General features: G+C 39.8%; 1 protein-coding gene and 1 pseudogene across 1 annotated transcript in view; one reads left to right on the top strand and one right to left on the bottom strand.

Annotated features, from left to right (window-relative positions):
• The window catches only part of NDUFA8 (NADH dehydrogenase (ubiquinone) 1 alpha subcomplex, 8, 19kDa), a 28,408-nt gene that overhangs the window by 14,589 nt on the left and 4,542 nt on the right, over window positions 1-9,277 (bottom strand). The gene's annotated exons all lie outside the window — the stretch shown is intronic.
• Window positions 464-1,236, top strand: LOC102843689 (annotated as a pseudogene).

The raw sequence follows: 9,277 nt of genomic DNA, 5'->3' as shown, positions 1-9,277 counted from the left end.
ACAAAGCTGCAATAAACATGGGTGTGCATATATCTGCTTGGATGTCAGCTATGGTCTCTTCAGGGTATATTCCCAGTAGTGGAATTGCTAGGTCAAATGGTATCTCTATTTGCAACTTTTTGAGAAAGCGCCATACTGCTTTCCACAGGGGTTGCACCATTGAGTTTAATCATCTTAAGAATAGATTTGAGGCATCTGAATGTTAAGAATCAAAGACCAGATTAACGTGGGACAGCATCAAGGCTATCATGAAAGCAAATGGTTACAACAAATACAGAAAAGGGCAAAATGGATTATCAGAAGAGACTATGAAAATTGCAGTAGAGCATTGAGAAACCAAAACAAAGGGAGGAAAAGTAAAAGAGATAAACAGCACTAAGCTGCAGCCACCTGTGTAGGCCCAAGGCGGCTCTAGCTCCTGGTTGTCCGCTCTGGCTCTCAGGCCGGAGGGCTGCCAGTCACCATGCCTGGCAAACACCAGCACTTCCAGGAACCAGAAGTCGGCTATTGCTGGAACTACTTCCTGTTTGGCTTCAACATTATTTTCTGGGTGCTGGGAGCCCTGTTGCTGACCATCAGTATCTGGGCCTGGTGGGGAGAAGGGCGTGCTCTCCAACATCTTGATGCTGATGGATCTTGGGGGCTGGGACCCCGTGTGACTATCTGTGATGGTGGAAAGTGTCATGTTGGTACTGGGCTTTACTGGCTGCATTAGAGCCTTCCGAGAGAAAATGCTCCTGCTCAAGTTTTTTTTCTGTGTTCCTCGGCTTCATCTATAATTCTGGAGCTGCTGATGGGGATCCTGGCCTTCATTTTCAAAGACTGGATTCAAGAACAGCTCAACCTCTTCATCAACAACAACATCAAGACTTACTGGGATGACATCGACCACCAGAACCTCACTGACTTTGCTAAAGAATATTGGTCAAGGGCCTAACAACTGGAACCTATTTACTACAACTGTACTGACTTGAACCTTAGCTGGAGTGCTGCATGGTACCCTTCTCTTGCTGTGTGAGAGACTCTGCAGAGGATGTTTTCAATACCCAGTGTGGCTACGACGTCCAGCTCAAACTACAACTGGAGCAGGTGAGCTCCATCCACAACAAAGGCTGCATGGGCCAATTTGAGAAGTGGCTGCAGGACAACCTGACTGTGGTGGCCGGGGTCTTTGTGGGAATCGCCCTTCTTCAGATCTTTGGCATGTGCTTGGCCCAGAACCTTGTGACATTATAGCAGTGAAGGCCAACTGATGAGGCCACCACACTTACCACAACAGCTAATCACTTGACTCAGGCCTCTGTTGGGAGCTCCTAACACCCCGCTCTATTATGCCCGTGATGGGCAAGCATGTAGGAGATGTTTCTTCTGGGACCTGAGCTCCCCATGGGGCCTACCTGGTGTGCATGAGAGAGGTGGGAAAGTGTGTATGTATGGGGGAGTGACCACTTGGGCTGTTGGGTTCTCCACAGCATGGTTACGATGGTCCGTGGCAGGTGGGTTTGGAAGGTGCTTCTTGCAGGGGACAGTCTACAGATGTCTCCCTACCCTGCTGGGGACACTTCTCTGGGCACTGCTGTGTGGCGCAGGCCAAAGGACCCCTTGTTGTCTAAGACCTTGCTTCATGCAACCTTAGAGCTCTTTTCTCCACTCGCTGTCACCTGGAGGTGACCAGTCATTCACTGAAGCGTCAGAGACTCAGATTCTAAGATGGGTCCAAGAAATCTCTCTTTCTTGCTTGCCTCTCAGAATCAAACGTGATGATGGTTACAAAATGCTCAAATAAAATTTGAAACAAAAACAACAAAAAAAAGAGATGAACAGAAGATTTCAAATGGCAGTGTGAGAAGACAAAGCAAAGTACCATGAAGGAATGTGCAAAGAGGAAAACAAAAAGGGAAAAAAATCACTCAATATTTCTCAAGCAGAAAGGACTAAAAACCAAATTCAAGCCTCAGGTGCAATACTAAAGGTTGTCATGGGCAAAATCCTGAATGATCCAGGAAGTGCCAAAAGAAGATGGAATGTACCACACTTTTTCTCTCCATCCATTTGTGATGAGTACTTTTCTCTTGCTTCCATCTCTTTGCTATTGTGAGTAACGCTGCAATAAACATGGATGTGCATACAACTGTTTGTGTCACAGCTCTGGTTTCTTTAAGGTATATTTCCAACAGTAGGACAGCTGGATCAAATGGCATTTCTATTTCTAACTTTTTTAGGAAGTGCTAAACTGCACTCCACATTTCTGCAAACATTCACTAAAAACCATAATAATAAGAAGTAGTACTAAGAAATAAGAATGTTTTAAAATTGCCTAAGAAGAAGAATGGAAGGAATACACTGAGTCACTGTACCCAAAATAACTGACGGACACAGAACCATTTAAGGAAGTAGTCTATGATCAAGAACCAATGGTGATGAAGTTCAAGCTGCACTGAGGGAATTAGCAAAAAATAAGGCTCTAGAAATTGATGAGATACCAATTAACATGTTTCAATACACAGATGCAGTCCGAGATGTACTCACCAGTCTATGCCAGGAAATGTGGAGGGAACTTCCTGGCCAATCAAATAGAAGAGATCCGTATTTGTTCCCATTCCCATAAGAAGTGATCCAAGAGAATATGGAAATTACCAAACAACATCACTAATATCACATGCAAATAAAATCTTGCTGAAGATTAGTAAAAAATGGCTAGAAAAGGACACTGACACAGAACTTTTGGAAATTCCAGCTGTATTTAGAAGCAGGGGCACATTGTTGATGCTGGATGGATCTTGGTTGAAAGCAGAGAATACCAAAAGGGTGTTTATTTGTGTCTTATTGACTATACAAAGGCTTTTGACTGTGTGGATCATAACAAATTATGACTGGCAATGAGAAGAATGGGAATCCCAGAAGACTTAATTGTGTTAATGTGAAAACTAAACCTCACCAAGAAGCTGCAGTCTGAACACAGCAAGAGAACACTACATGGTTTACAGTCATGAAAGTTAGGTGTTGGAGTTAAATCCTTTCTCCATACCTATTCAATCTGTATGAAGAACATTTCCTTCGAAAAGCTGGACTATATGAAGAATGTGCATCAGGATCAGAGGAAGACTCATCAACAGCCTGTGCTATGCTGATTAAACAATCTTGTTTGCTCAAAATGAGAATGGCTCAAAATGCTTGCTGCAGAGGATCAAAGACTACAGCCTTCAATATAGGTTACATCTATCAGGAAAATAAAAATCTTCATCATTGGGCCAAAAGGAGAAGAGACAGAGATTGTCAACAATTTAATCTTGCTTGAATCCACAATAAACACCATTGGCACCAACAGCCAAGAAATCAAAAATATATTATATTGGGAAAGCCTGCTGTCAGGGACCTCTCCAATATGCTGAAGAGCAATGTTGTCAGTCAATTTGAAGATCAAGGTGTACCTGATCCAAGCCATGGTCTTTTCAATTACTTGCCAGGCAGCTGAAAATTGGGTAATGAATAAGGATGACAGAAGAACTGATGCCTTTGAGTTGTGGTATTAAGAGAAGAGTGGTGAATGTCCTACAGACTGTTGAAAGACAAACATGTCTTAGAAAAGGTGCAGCCACGGTGCTCCTTAGAGGCAAGAACAGTGAAACTTCATCTCACATACTTTGGGCATGTTGTTAGGAGGGAATAGTCCTTGGAAAAGAACATCATACTTGGAAAAGTTCAGCAAAGGAGGAGAAGAGCCTCAATGAGATGGACTGACACAGTGATTGCGATGGTATGTCAGAGATGATGAAGATGGCACAAGATAAGGCAGAATTCAGATTCATTATTCACAGGGTTGCTGTAAGTCATAGTCAATTTGACAGCATCAAACATTAAACAGATAAATATTTATATACTTATTATTTTATTCTCTTCTCCAAGAAAAGTAAAGGTGGGTTTTAAATTTTTTTTTATTATTTGTTGTGTACTGTACCGTCAAATTAGATCTGATTGGTACAGGTGAAGATGAAAAGTAAAGGCTTTGTTTTGAATAAAGAGCCAGTACTATAAAGATGTCAATTCTCCCTAAATTAAACTAATTTGAATGTAATATGGTTCCTCTAGCTCCCAAAATAGTTATCATTTACAAGTAGTTGTTGAGCACCCAATCTGTGACAATCACCATGTCAGGCACTAGGGATACAATAGTGAAAGAAAGCAAAGAATCTGTAACTTAAACCTTCCCTTTTAAGATCAGAATCTTTATCTCTAATTCTGGTTATTCTTGGTTTCTTGGTTAAAATCATCTTCTTCACAAAGGAACCATGCAAATTTCTTATGTATGGTATGGCTCAGGAACTTAAGCATTTTTTAATACTATTGAAACAGGATACTATTAAAACAGAACACACTTTTTCTATTAAATTTTCCATCTGGTTACTTTTTATTTATACAAAGTATCTTCTCCCAACTCAAGTTGGTGAGCTCCTGATAATTCTGACATAACAGGATTCATGAAAACATATGCAAAGAACAACTCTTTTCTCTTTCATTTTTTGCTTTTTCTTCTTCTCTTCTCCTATCTTGTTATTCTGACCACAGTTTCCAGGACCACACAAATTAAAAGCAGTCACAGTATGCATCCTTTTTTGTCCTAACCTTTAAAGCACTTTCATATGTGCTAGTGGTATCTGGGATACAGTCTAAAATTCTTTCAAATCCTAATTGATTTTGTTTTATTGTTTGTGTGTATTATGTTTGTTATCCCACAAAGAAAGTGTAAGAACTTTTGGTTTATTTCTCACTAATTCATAAATATAACAAAGAACAATAAAAGCTTTTCCAAAACAGACCTATTTATATTTCTAAAACAAAACTTAGTCTGCCATGTTGTTGTTGTTGTTGTTAAGTGGCAGCGAGTTGCAGGCGACTCATAGTGACCCTATGAAGGAGAGTCCTCGACGACGCTTGGGTGCCTTTCATCCTCTCTCCAGGTTCACAGGGTTTCAGGAGGCAAGCTATTATGGAAGTGGATGCCACTCCTTCCAAACTTCATGTTAGTATAGGCTATAAACACATCCATTCATACATACATCACAGCTAACACTGACAATGCATTGTAAGCTTCTTAATCACAACTAAACGTCTTGAGGGTATGAAGTGCTAATGAGGAGACTTGAGACAATAATATTAGGAGGGGACATCAAGGTCAACTGACATAACATACTTCACAATATCCTACTTTGGTTTATAGTGATGGAATTCTTAAAAGCTACCAGCACTGACTAATTAAAAAAAGGATCATAGTAGAAGATCCTGGATAGTGTGATGGAAAATATAGGAAAAAATGCAAAAACAGAACTCAAAGGCAAGCTTACTTGTCAAATGATCTGGTAGAACCCCTGAGACCACAGTCCTTAATCACCCTTGAATCTGGAGCAAAAATTTATCTCCATGGCTCAATTTTCAGGAAAAAAATTTAGACAGTCCTATAAGGGGTCCAATACTACAAGACAGGCACTCTCTCCTTAGAATAACCAACCATAATGGGGGTTCAAGTGACTAGTAGTTGCTCAAGAAATAGGCTCCAAAGGCAGGGCGGGCTGAGTTAGAAGCATTAAAGGAATGAGAGTTATAAGGAAGAGGTGACAGGAGGTTGGTTACACTGTGGATATTGTAATTAATTTTATAAAACAAAGTATGTATGAATAACCAATTTGCTTTGCAAACTTTCATTCAAATCATAATCATAAAAATAAAAGGCAAATGAGTTTTCTTTCTTAATCGAAGAAGGTCACAACCACTGAATAGAGTTAAAAATTACTGAAACCATTAATAATAAAAATCAATTAATGATGGAAAAATGTTTTATATAGTTGATAAAACTGAAATATAATTATATAATATATAGTTTATAATACCAGAGACTAAATGACATTTTAGAAAGTTATATTTAAAATGTTTAAAAATCCTACCACTTTGTTGACCATCTCCATATCACACAGATTGTCCACTAAAATTCGACATGCTTCTTCCTTACCCCAGTTAGCTGCAGCATGAAGAGGTGTCCAGCCATCATAATCTTTAATATTAACATCATATCCTGCCTGTATTAAGAGTTTTAAAACTTCTATCATAGTATGCTTTATTTATGATTAAGGATGCTATGGGCAGAATGATTCAGGAAGCATTAAAAGAAGATGGAAGGAGTAAACAAAGTCACTGTACCAAAAAGAAGTGTCTGACACAGAAGAATTTCAAGAAACAACATACAATCAAGAGGCAATGGTGATGAAGGAGAAAGTTCAAGTTGCTCTGCCGGACCTGGCTAAAAATAATAAAGCCCCAAGAACTGATGGAATAACAACTGATATACTCCAACAAACAGATCCTGTCCTGCATGTGCTCACCAAGTTGTGCCAAGAAATCTAGAGGACAACTATTTGGCCTAGAAGAGATCAATTTTTATTCCCATTCCAAAAAAATATCACTAATATCACACACTAGCAAAATCCTGCTGAAGATTATCCAGAAATGACTGGAACAGTACATTGATAAGAGAACTACCAGAAATAGAAGCTGAGTTTAGAAATCATGGCACATTACTGCCACTGTCAGATGGATATTGGCAGAAAGCAGAGTACCAAAAGAATGTGTGTTTCATGACTATGCAAACGCATTTGACTGTGTGGATCACAACAAATTGTAGTTAACCTTGAGGAAAATGGGAATCTCAGAACACCTGATTGTGCTTATGCAAAATCTATACTTGGACCAGGAAGTGGTCCCCAGAACAGAACAGGTAAACACTGTATGGTTCAATATCAGAAAAGAAATGCACCAGGCATGCATCCTGTCTCCATACCTTTTCAATCTATATGCAGAACAGATCATTCTGGAAGCAGGACTTTATAAGGAGGAATGTGGCATCAGGATTGGAGGAACACTCATCAATACCCTACGTTATACAGATGACACAACCTTGTTTGTTGAAACTGAAGACAACCTGAAGAGTTTGCTGCAGAAGGTCAAGGACTGTAGTCCTGAATATGAATTGAAGCTCAACATCAAGACAAAGATTCTCACCACTGGGCCAACTGGCAGCACCATGATGGATGGAGAACAGAATGACATTAACAATTACAGCTTGCTCAGCTCCACAATCAACACTCTTAACACCAGCAGTCAGGAAATCAAAAGACGAATTGCATTGGGAAAATGCTGTCAGGGACCACTCCAGAGTACTGAAAAGCAATGATGTCAATCTAGAGACTGAGATGCGCCTAATATAGGCCATGGTCTTCGCAATTATTTGCTATGCATTAGAGAGCTGGATATTGACTAAGGATGACAGAAGAACTGATGCCTTTGAAATGTGGTGCTGGAGAAGAGTCTTGAACATACTATAGACTAGAAATAGGTCTGTCTTAGAGAGGGCAAAACCAAGTCTCTCCTTGGAGGCTAGGATTTTGAAGTTCCATCTCTCATACTTTGGGCAAGTGGCCAGGAACAACCAGTTCTTGGAGGACGACAGCCTGCTCAGAAGAGTGGAGAGTCAGCGCAGGAAAAGAAGACCTCCAATGAGAAGGATTGATATAGTAACTGGAGGAATGGGGTTTGGTGTGTAGGAACTAGTGAGACTGGCTCAGGACAGGGCAGGCTTCAGAGCTGCTGAACACAGGGTCGCTATGGTTCGCAGGCAACTCAACGGCACATAACAACAACAACAACATACTAATAGATATTATTTACAAATATTTTATAAAAAGGTTTTTATATGTTAAGCAGCAGGCAGCCTGTAATTTTTTTATTCTCTTAAATTATTGGTAAAACAAAAGAAAAGATGAAGAAAGCAATTCACCCACACATGGTACCAAACCAAATCACAACCCTCAAACTGATTCCAACTCATGGCAACAACTGGGTTTCCAAGGCCGTAAATCTTTTTGGAAGGACACTGTCTCAACTTTCTCCCATGGAGCAGCTGGTGGATTCAAACCATAAACCTTTGAGTTAGCAGTCTAACACATATCAAACAATGTTACCAGGGCTCCTCTACACATCATACGATAGATAGTATTAAGTTCATGATTATGCCTGTTAAGATAAAGCAGTCATCAAGGCAATTCCAGTTCATGGTAACCCTAAGAGTATAAGAGTAGAACTGTGTGCCAAAAGTTCTCAATAAGTGATTTTTCAGAAACAGACCACCAGGCTTTTCCTGAGGTGCCTCTGGTAAACTCAAACCTCTTAGTGATAAGCAAATTAACTGTTCTTCATCACCCTGGGACTCTTCTATTAAAATCACCTCTGCTGTAACTATCAAAGCAAAAGTAAAGTTACAGTTTAAGTGAAATTTGCTAATCTGACTCTAATCACTCAACTGCTATGAAGTCAGAAGAGAGCCGTGGCTGATCCTCCACTGTCTTTCCATGGCTGTAAACTACACGGGAAGAGATCAGGTGGATTTGACCCGCCAGAAAAGGCTGGTTTTGGGTTAGCAGCCAAACTACAACACCAGAGCTCACTATCATGATTCTAATACGTTGGTTAAAATGATTCAACATAACCTTTTCACACTGTGCTCTTTATAATGAAATGACTGATTTATGTTAATTGAGTAGTATGCATTTGCTTGCTTGCTTTATCATAAGAGCTGCAAGAATAAAATTCAAGCCTCAGGGTCACAACAAAGGCCAGGTTTCAGCAGAGTTGCTTGACTTAACAGTTTAATGAAAATATCTGCTTCTAAAATTAGTCAGGTAGCACCTTATGAATCACAACAGTATTATCTAACATAATACTGGAAAGTGAGTCTCTTGGGTGCTCTGACAGCCTGGTCAGTAAAGAGTTGGACCCAAAAGCAGGCAGTTCAAATCTACCAGCTAGTTACTCCTTAAGAGAAAGGCTGGGCAATCAACCTGTGCAATTTACAGCCTCTGAAAATCCGCTGGACGGTCAGCTATGAGTCAGTTCCAATAAGAAAACAATGAGTTTTTGTTTTGAGGTTGGAAGTCACTGAAAATACAACAGAGTAAGCAAAACCAAAGGCCACACATGCCAATAACTGAAGATAACACAGGACTAAGCAGTGTTTTGTTGTGTAGTCTACTAGGTCACTGTGAGTCAGAACCAACCTGATGCCAAGCAACAGTTTCTTTGCCAAATGCCTTAAAATACTTTAAAATTGGTGATTTAACTACTCAAAGGTCTCATGATTGTCATGCAAAAAATGTCTTCAGCATTGTTTGCTTTACTTCTCTACAAACCTTGAAGGTCTTATTAGCATTGTTGAGCATCTAAAACGTCATTC

The sequence above is a fragment of the Elephantulus edwardii genome, unplaced genomic scaffold, assembly GCF_000299155.1.
Source record: "Elephantulus edwardii isolate Elephantulus edwardi_28Jun2011 unplaced genomic scaffold, EleEdw1.0 scaffold00092, whole genome shotgun sequence".
Taxonomy (NCBI): Eukaryota; Metazoa; Chordata; class Mammalia; order Macroscelidea; family Macroscelididae; genus Elephantulus; species Elephantulus edwardii.
Note: the sequence above shows the minus strand (reverse complement) of the source record. Positions and strands in the feature narration are given on the sequence as shown.